Source organism: Suricata suricatta, chromosome 8, assembly GCF_006229205.1.
Source record: "Suricata suricatta isolate VVHF042 chromosome 8, meerkat_22Aug2017_6uvM2_HiC, whole genome shotgun sequence".
Classification (NCBI taxonomy): domain Eukaryota; kingdom Metazoa; phylum Chordata; class Mammalia; order Carnivora; family Herpestidae; genus Suricata; species Suricata suricatta.
This window is the reverse complement of record NC_043707.1, coordinates 42,128,309-42,137,218: the sequence shown is the minus strand read 5'-3', so window position 1 is coordinate 42,137,218 and position 8,910 is coordinate 42,128,309. Positions and strand designations below refer to the sequence as shown.

General features: G+C 42.8%; 1 protein-coding gene across 8 annotated transcripts in view; it reads left to right on the top strand.

Moving 5' to 3' along the window:
• Positions 1–8,910, top strand: part of BCL9 (BCL9 transcription coactivator) — an 83,046-nt gene that overhangs the window by 673 nt on the left and 73,463 nt on the right. The window lies entirely within an intron of this gene.

Here is an 8,910-nt window from a genome sequence, read left to right as displayed (position 1 = left end):
CCCCCTACTGCCCTGGCGCGCCTCGTGCAGGGGAGGTACCCCGGTCCTTCTCACCCCCCCAGCCAGGCAGCTGAGAAGGGAGAGCAGAACTCTGCTGCAAGACGATCCAGAAACTTTTCCAGGCTCAGGCATTTCTCTGGTGGTGGATGCTGTACAGAGGAGTTGGGTGGGGGGCCGGGGGTGCTGGTGGCGGGGAGCGTGCCTCAGTTTCCCCCCCATGTGCAATCCAGAGAACTGAGTGGGGATGCGGCATGTCTGCCTGGGATTTGGCGGAAACAGAACAGATACTTGTGTCTAAAAGGCACAGAGAAAGCTTCAAGCTAGCAATTCTGCAGAATCACTAAGTAGAAGTGTTCTCCTCCTCCTCCTCCTCATCAAACCATCATTAAAGACACCCTGAGACAAAAAACCACGGAACACAGATCAAGTGTCTGAGCATTTCTAAGGAAACAAAAAGCCTTTTTCCACCTGTTGGCTTCTGTCCTTTTCTCTTGTGTCTTTTCCGTTAGATTTATTGGCCGATTTGTACAGAGAATGGGGTGGGAGGGGTTGGGTTTTCCCCTTTCCTCCTCCCTGGTACATATTTTTGTAAAAAGAAGGTCAATGTAAGATGCTTGAGAGAGAAAATGTGCCTCCTGTTAGAGTAGTTTATTCCAAGACCTTGGGTGTTCCGGGTGCTGGTAGGTCTTGCAGACACATCTGTAAACTCTACCTTGGAGGTTAAAGATTTTTATTGTGGCTTTTAGAGATTAAATGAGATTTATTTACAATTGCTGTTTATCAGAGAGTAAATATCTTACTGTGTGTGTGAGGGTAAGAATGTGAAGGCTGTTTACTCACTGGCGGTTTTGTGGATAAAACCTTTTGCTTTTGAAAGTGACATCCTGAGAGATGGGAAGAGAAGGCTAAAATCAGTGCCTGCTACTCATCTTTAAAAAATTTTTTTTAAAGAAAAAAATGTCTGCTTATTTTCTTGAACTGTGGATTTCCTTTCTTCTCTTCTCACACGGTGATCACTTCAAGGCTCTCGGTTGTAGCTCTCGTTGAATTCTCTGGGGGAATTTCGCTTTCTTACCTAATTCTAGGTTTCCTGTGACTCTGCTAGTTGTCCAGAAAAATCTGTGAAAGTCTGGGAGGCTGTGCCTCCTTCCATTCTAACTGCAAATGTTTATCAGACCAACTCCCTGTGATAGCTACGGATGTAAGCAAACAGCCAGCACTGGTTCGGAATGGTTATGTTTTCCCCTTAGGGGCCTGGAGAACCTGCCTTCTGGGGGTAAGAAGGGCTGAAAGAAAGATATGAATTGGCCCAGATCGGGCAAGAAGCACCCTCCACACACCCATGTCATGTTTCATTGGAGTGGACCTGAACTTCATATTTTAAAACTTAATTCTTCTCCACTTTGTAAGCAGGAGGTCTTACCACGGTTTGTTTCCAGCGAGATTTCAGGTTCTGGATATCTTTTGCAAATGTTAGAATTTCAACACTGCCAGGGAAAAGAAAGGTTATTCATCAAGTCTTAAATGAGAACACTGAAGCCCTGGACCACATGGCGACCCCATGTGACAGTACGAGTTCGTAGGGATTCATTCATGTCTTCGCTTGTTTGTTCAAGTAATATGTGAGGGGCATTTCCTGTGCACCCGGCGCCTTGCTGGGCACTGAAACATAGGAAAGGACAAGGCGCGTGTGCCCTTGCTCTTAGGGAGCATGTAGTCCTGGTGGTGTACTCAACATTTGCCATGTAGTTAAATTAGTAATTATAGTATTGATAATTTATACTGAACAGCATGCAGATCTATCTGAGCAGAGCATAAAGGTGCAGAAGTAATTGCCCTAAATTTGTAACTAGACTTAAGCTGGCCGTCCTTTCTTCTTGGCTGAGTTCCGGCCCCAGTCAACTCCCGTTTCGCTGGAGGCATTCCTACTCACGCGCAGAGTCCAGTGTTTCCAGTAAAAATCCCTCCCTCCACCTGCCCACAATGCAACACAGGCACAAATACTATCTATTAACCCTTTATGCTTGTACTGTTAAGGAACTTCATACTCCTTGTGAGTTGGCCTCTGTAGCAGTCACTATCTGGGGGGGGGTTCACGTTAGCTCTGGCCTCTGCACACTGTTAGCCTCTCCTGGGCATTGGGAGAGACATGTGGTTAGTGAGGCTCTTGTCTCATTTCACTTATTCCCTAGTTTCTGTAGTTGACGCTAACTAAACACTTAGCTGCGGAAACTCCGCCATTAGCACTGTCCTCTGAACATTCCAAAGATAATAGTGTAATGAAGACAAGGACGCCTAACTATTAAGGGCAGTCTATCAAAACCTCTTCATCTTACTATCTTCCCACTTTGGGTGGGTTATTGCAATCTTACTGGTTTCATCTCCCAGAGTAGGAGCGTCTCCCGTCCCCATTTTGGTCTTGCTTGGAGAGAACGTATGGTTGAAATGCCAGTCATTTCCATGCAGGCAGATTTGCATTCACACTTACATCCCCATTTTCTACATTGTGTGCTTCTCAAGTACTCAGAGGAGTGTTGTCAATCCATCTTTTTTCCCCCCTTAGGCTAATTTAGTAGTTTAAAAGGAAGACGGACATGCCCACCCACACATAAATCATAGGTTTGGTGCCTTCACTTTGAGAACCTACACAGGTCGTGTGGTTAAGTCGTGTGATGAGTCATTTCTATGCACCCAAGGTTGTTACTCCGTGAAGTACCGGCCCACACTGTAGCAACAGGCCTACCCAGAGCTTGCCACCGTCATCTGCATTTGGCACCTGTGGCCATTGCCTTCTCCTGTGAGCAGTACGACTTCATTTGCAAGTATTTGATCACTTCTGACACACTCTGCCCGCCCCCCAATGTGTTACTCACCAGGGCGCTGCCTCTCCGGGAGGCTTTGGAAGAGTAATCCAAAGAGAGGAGTGATCCGAGTGGGGAGCTAAGATGTGGATCAGAGGAGGATCTGGTTGAGGGAGAAATGTAACAGAACTGGGAAGCCACACACTGTGATCAGGTCATCCTTAACTCTGGAGGACTAAAAATGAAGACTGATGACATTTAAAAAGTGCATTGTTTGTGCACCATGTGTAAATAAAAGTGCGAGGTCTTCTAGTCCTGCTGAAGGTAAAACCATCACTACATGCAAGACATTCCCCAAACTCCTTGATTACAAATGCCAGTTTTGTATATAACTTTAGTGAAGGGAAGTGTGTGTGTGTGTGTGTGTGTGTGTGTGTGTGTGTGTATGTGTGTTTCCCCCCAAAAGATATAAATATAAGGTGTAAAATGGAAATTTTCTCCATTTCTTGTAAGCCTAGACATTTTAATGCACTTCAACATATCTGCTCAGCCCTCTCTTTTAATAGCCGTATGAATTGAGTATCGTTATCCTTCGGTTACAGTTGAGTAAGGTTATGTGACTCACCCAAGGACTAACAAGAAAACAGGGGGCACAATAGCCAGCTGATTAAATTTCCATTAGGCCAAATCCCTTCAAGAGCTGAAAAGCAAAGAAGTAAAGCAGTCACCTTTGATATTCCAGACAAATTCACTCCTTTCTTTAAAGACTTAAGATTTAGAGTGTTCCGCAGTGCCTGGGTGGCTCAGTCAATGAAGTGTCCGATTTCTGCCTAGGTCATGATCTTGTGCTTCATGCGCTGGAGCCCCGCGTCGGGCTCGGTGCTGACAGCTCAGAGCCTGGAGCCTGCTTCGGATTCTGTGTCTCTCTCTCTTTCTCTGCTCCTCCCCTGCTCATCTTCTGTCTCTGTCTCTCAAAAATAAATAAAAGTTAAAAAAATAAAAAATAAGTAAGATTTAGAGTGTTGATCAAAAAAGAAGGGGCCTCAATTCTACTTCATCTTTACATGGTTTTTACAAGTGCATTGGACCAGGCTCTGGTTCTGATTTTGCCATTCTATGACCCAGGACTCCCCATTCTGCACCTCTGGACCTCTTTCAGAATGAGGGGCTGGGCTCCATCGTATCTAAGTTTCCTTCCTGTTGTTCCCTATTTCTCTAATTCTGTGACGAGACTATTCCACGGATCTGGTCCTTTGGTCACCTTACACAAAGCCCAGTTCAAGAACTGCGGTCCCCAGAGGGGAGATGTGAGTTTTGTGGATATATGGGGTTCGTTCCTACAACATCCAGACCACGTTGACATTTTGAAGTGAAAAGCACACTAAGCAAGAGTGGGATTTTCATTTATGGATTTGAAGGGACTTGGCCAGTCAGCATGCAGGCACATGTGCAAGGAGACTAAGGAACCATTTTCAGAAGAATAGGCTGTTTTGAATGCCCATCTTCCTGTACAATAAGTATGAATTGAAAATGGACGGGCGCCGGGTACCTCGCTTCGCCACGCTACTGCTTCCTCCCAGAAATCGTGCTGTTCCTTTTCGCACTACGCTTGCATTCTGTTTCGAGGGTGCAGGGGACTAGTTTAAGCAATGGCAGTGCTGACGATAATATGCTACATGTTAAACGCTGTGCTTTGGGGGATAACAGGGCTACTGACCATCTTTACGATCAGCAGCTCCTGAAGGATATTGCTGAAGACTTGCTGATATGATGTGTGAGAGAGATATATGTATGGAACATACCTTTAGGATGTGAGTGATGAACTGCTTCTGAAATGTGGCCAACAGAGAGACAGGGTGGAGAGCGAATGACGTTTTTATTAATCATGTTCTGTGTGAGTAACTCCAAGCACTATTCGCTTGAAATTGGTTAAATCTTTTGAAAAGATATAATTTAAAAATTTCACATGGTTTCTCTTCATGCAATTTTCAGAATCCAGAGTAAGAACTTCTACCATGTTTTAGGAACATCATCTTACACAGAGCAAGGGAGACTAGTTCAAGGCTGCTTTGAGGATTAATAAACCACTGACTCTCTTTGAATTGGTCTTATTGCTGTCTGCCAAAAAAAAAAAAAAACAAACCATGTAAGATATAATTACTTTACAACTTGGGAAGGGAATTTGGAAGACCATATTTAATAATATTTTGACTTATACTATTCCTTTGTTTTTGGTTGCTTAAACTTCCTAACATTGGCTATCTTGCTTAACTTCATAAAATCTGGAGAGACCACTATGTAAGAGAAATATATTATTGACTTTATAGATGGGAAAATAAGAACAGGTTTCTGAAATGATATATCAGCATGCTTTTTAGAACATTAGAATATGCTGTATATATTCTGGGCTATAGCTTCTGTAAAGTTTGGGACTGTCTAGTTTTTGTGCCCCTGCTGCCTTGCACAGGGTGAAACAGCAGGTGGTCAATAGTTATTGTCAAGTAACTAAATAGGGGCCCTTGGTGGTTCATTCAGGGGCTCTTGATCTGAGCGTTGTGAGTTCAAGCCCTGTGGTGGGCTCTCTTAAAAAAAAAAAAGAGAAAGAAAGAAAGTGAAAGAGAAAGAAAAAAAAAATGTAACTGAATACAAAAAGAATGACAGATAAAAATCTTAAATTATACAACTTTATGTCCCATGTTAAAAAAAAAGGAAATGTCTTATGATATTCACCCTTCTCCCCCTTTGCAAAGGGTAGGCTATACATTCATAGCAGAGTATTTTGTGGGTCCCTGAATCTTCCCTCTTCTTGTGCTCAGCTTTTCTCCCCTAAAGCTTGTTCATTGTGTTTTTCATTAGTTCCTGCATCTAGGAATTTAGTTAAAAAAATTTTTTAATGTGTGTTTATTTTTGAGAGAGACAGAGCATAAGCAGGGGAGGGGCAGAGGTAGAGGGAGACACAGAATCTGAAGCAGGCTCCAGGCTCTGAGCTGTCAGCATGGAGCCTGACGCAGGGCTTGAACTCACAAACTGTGAGATCATGACCTAAGTCGAAGTCGACGCTTAACTGACTGAACCATCGGGGCGCCTCTTGGAGCTTACTTTTTATGTCAAAGGGTCATAGATGATAAATGAGTGGTGTCTGTGTTGATATTTAGGTAGTAGCTGAATAAGAGAAGTTTCTTCTATCTCAGAAACAGGGAAAATAAAGAGATCTTTGAGGAAGTCTGGACAATCGAGGGTAGTAAGGTGAATGCCTGACTTCCAGGAATCTGCAGCTGAGACTCACCTGAAACAAAGCAGGGAACAATACAATTTAACCTTCATTTTCTAAAAAAGGTTTTAAGTGCTGAACCCTCGAGAAAAGGCCTTCTGGTGGCAAAGAACTGACTCATGGAAGTTTCCTCAAGGAAAGGGGCTTTCACGGTGAGGACGCTCACAACCGGAAGCTGCAATCAGCACCGAAGTCTTTCAGGACCTGAGGCTGCTCCAAGGGCAGCCTCTTCTTGTATATCGATCTCGTGTTCTCCCTGTGTGTTCGCCTTGCTTACCGGCTCCTTTAGGGCTGATTTGCTCCTCCAGCTTTACTCGGCGTAAGCTCTCTCCACCTCACAGCCTCTGCCTACACCTAGTGCTGCTTCTCTGACTCGCCAGGACCGCCATGTCCAGAACTCTATCCTTTCTACCGTAGTTTTTTTGTTTCTTCTTCACCCCTTCTTTCCTTACATTCTTTCATTTGTAATTTTCCGTGATAAATTGCTTCATTCTCTCAGATTTGCCTAATTCAGATAACCCAGGAAAGAATCCAATCACCCAACTCATCTTATCCTCGCCCTTCTTCTAAGTCCCTAACCAGCCAAGGGTCGGACGCAAATCTCTAGCCTGGGGTGTTGTGGTAAAGGGAGGTGGGTGAGGGTGGGGGGTTGTTAATATAAAACCAGATTTCGTTTTAGAAGGAACTTTGAAAGGGCCATCTTCCCTTCCACATAGGTAGCAACAGATGTATTTGACATATCTAATACAAGTCCATTGTGGAAATATAAGAATTAAGGGTAACCAGATTATTAAAAATTAAAATGTTTCATGGTTGACAGTATAACGGAGATAAGAAGACTGTGGGAACAAATATCAAAGTTATAACCAAGAAAGAAATTAGGAGAGGGAAATGTATTAGAGTTAGTTCTGAGATGAGTGACATCATTTCATACATTTATTAAAAAACGGGAGTGTGTGAACAGTGAAAGTGAGAATATATTGTCTCCGATCCCAGAGGCTGGTTTAAAAAGCAAACATAATCTGGGGTTCCTGGGTGGCTCAGTCGGTTAAGTGTCCCACTTTGGCTCAGGTCGTGATCTCACGACTTGTGGGTTCGAGCCCCACGTCGGGCTCCGTGCTGACATCTTGGAACCTGGAGCCTGCTTCGGATTCTGTGTCTCCCTCTGTCTCTGCCCCTGCCCAGCCTGTGCTCTGTCCTCTCTCTCAAAAATGAATAAACATTAAAATTTTCAAAAAAAGGCAGCATAATCCTGAAACTGGGAACTAGGGCACTAGGGTGGGGATAAATAGGAATACTTAGCTTCTTAGGGAGTTTCTGCCCATACTTTTTGCCTGTATTTTCTTTCTCTGCTTCCCATTCTGTTCATGATCCCTCTTACTTTAGCTCCTGGAACAATCTGTCATGAACTAGTGATGTGACCTTGGGCCGGTTATTTATTCTCTCTGAAACTCAATTTACTCATCTGTAAAATAGGGATAATGATTATTATCTCAATAGCTTATTACAAGAATTAAGTTAGATGACATAATGTATTTAAAGTGACTGGTACACATTACCTAGGATACAGTAGGTGCTCAGTCCATTGTAACAATTATTCTAGCACACAGGAAGGAAGGAAACATTGACTGAGTGTGTTGGATAAAATTTATCATTTATCTTTTATAAGATAAATCCAAGATACCAATTATCTCTTATAAGAATCTTGAAAGTTTTGTATTATTATTTCTACTTTATGAACAAGGGTACAATTTTAATCATTAATTGAGTATTTGCTATGTGCAAAGCACTGACCTGAACCCTTGTCTTATTTAAACCAAGTTAGGGGCTAGTTATGTTTCATATCGTAGTTGAGGAAATTGAGGTCTGGAGAGTTTAACTTGCCCATACAACTAGTAAGGGACAATCAGCGCTTATGTGTAAGTTTTTCTGAACTTAGGTCCATCTGACTCCAGTGTTTAACAAAGTCACGTAGTGGCTGAATGTGAATGTGACAGAATCAAGATTCTGGTGTCGTTGGGGGCAGCCCTCATGGAGTTCACTACCAGAGGTACGTGCTGATTGAATGTCAGATAGTGGTAGGCACACACACATACTTATGCTGCATCTGAGTCTGAGGGCCATGAATAGACAGACCAGGGCAATTTTTGGAAAGGGTACAAAGGGAAAAAATTTTAGTAACTAAAATATGTCAAAATAGGGTCTCCCAGACCCAATGAAATGATTTAACAAACATGTGTTGAATGTCTACTGTGTGTCAAGCAATGAAAAATGAACTTGACATTGTGGGAATGCAAGACAAGTTAAGTCTGAATCCCTCCCTTTAAGGTGCATTCATTCTGGTAGAAAGAGATAGATGCTCACACCACTAATGAAGCATGTAGCAATGGATCAAGGAACCGTAGGAGTCAAGGGAGAAAACAGTTAGTTTGGTGGGTAAAGGAAGTGGTGGGAGAAGGAACAGGGGAAGGCTTTGTGCAGTAGACAACATTTGCAGGGGTCTTTGAGGGGACAAATACAGAAGGACAAGAAGCCTTCTATAATTTCCTTTTTCTTGATACCAGTGATTTTACAAAGGTTGGTACAAAGTAACTCCCATGGTAACATATTGACAGTTAATAGTGTTTTTGAAGATGAGGTTGTTTGACTGAATATGGAGAAGCAGCTACTCTTATTAATCAGAAGAACATATTTGCATTTTCCTGGTATTTCTATCAAGAAGACCAGAAAACAGTATCCTGGTTTTTTTTTTTGGTGCATTCTAGGTTGAGGATCTATAGTTGTCCAGAAATTCAACAAGAAACTACAAATCCCTCAAGTGGCCAAATGGTATCCCAG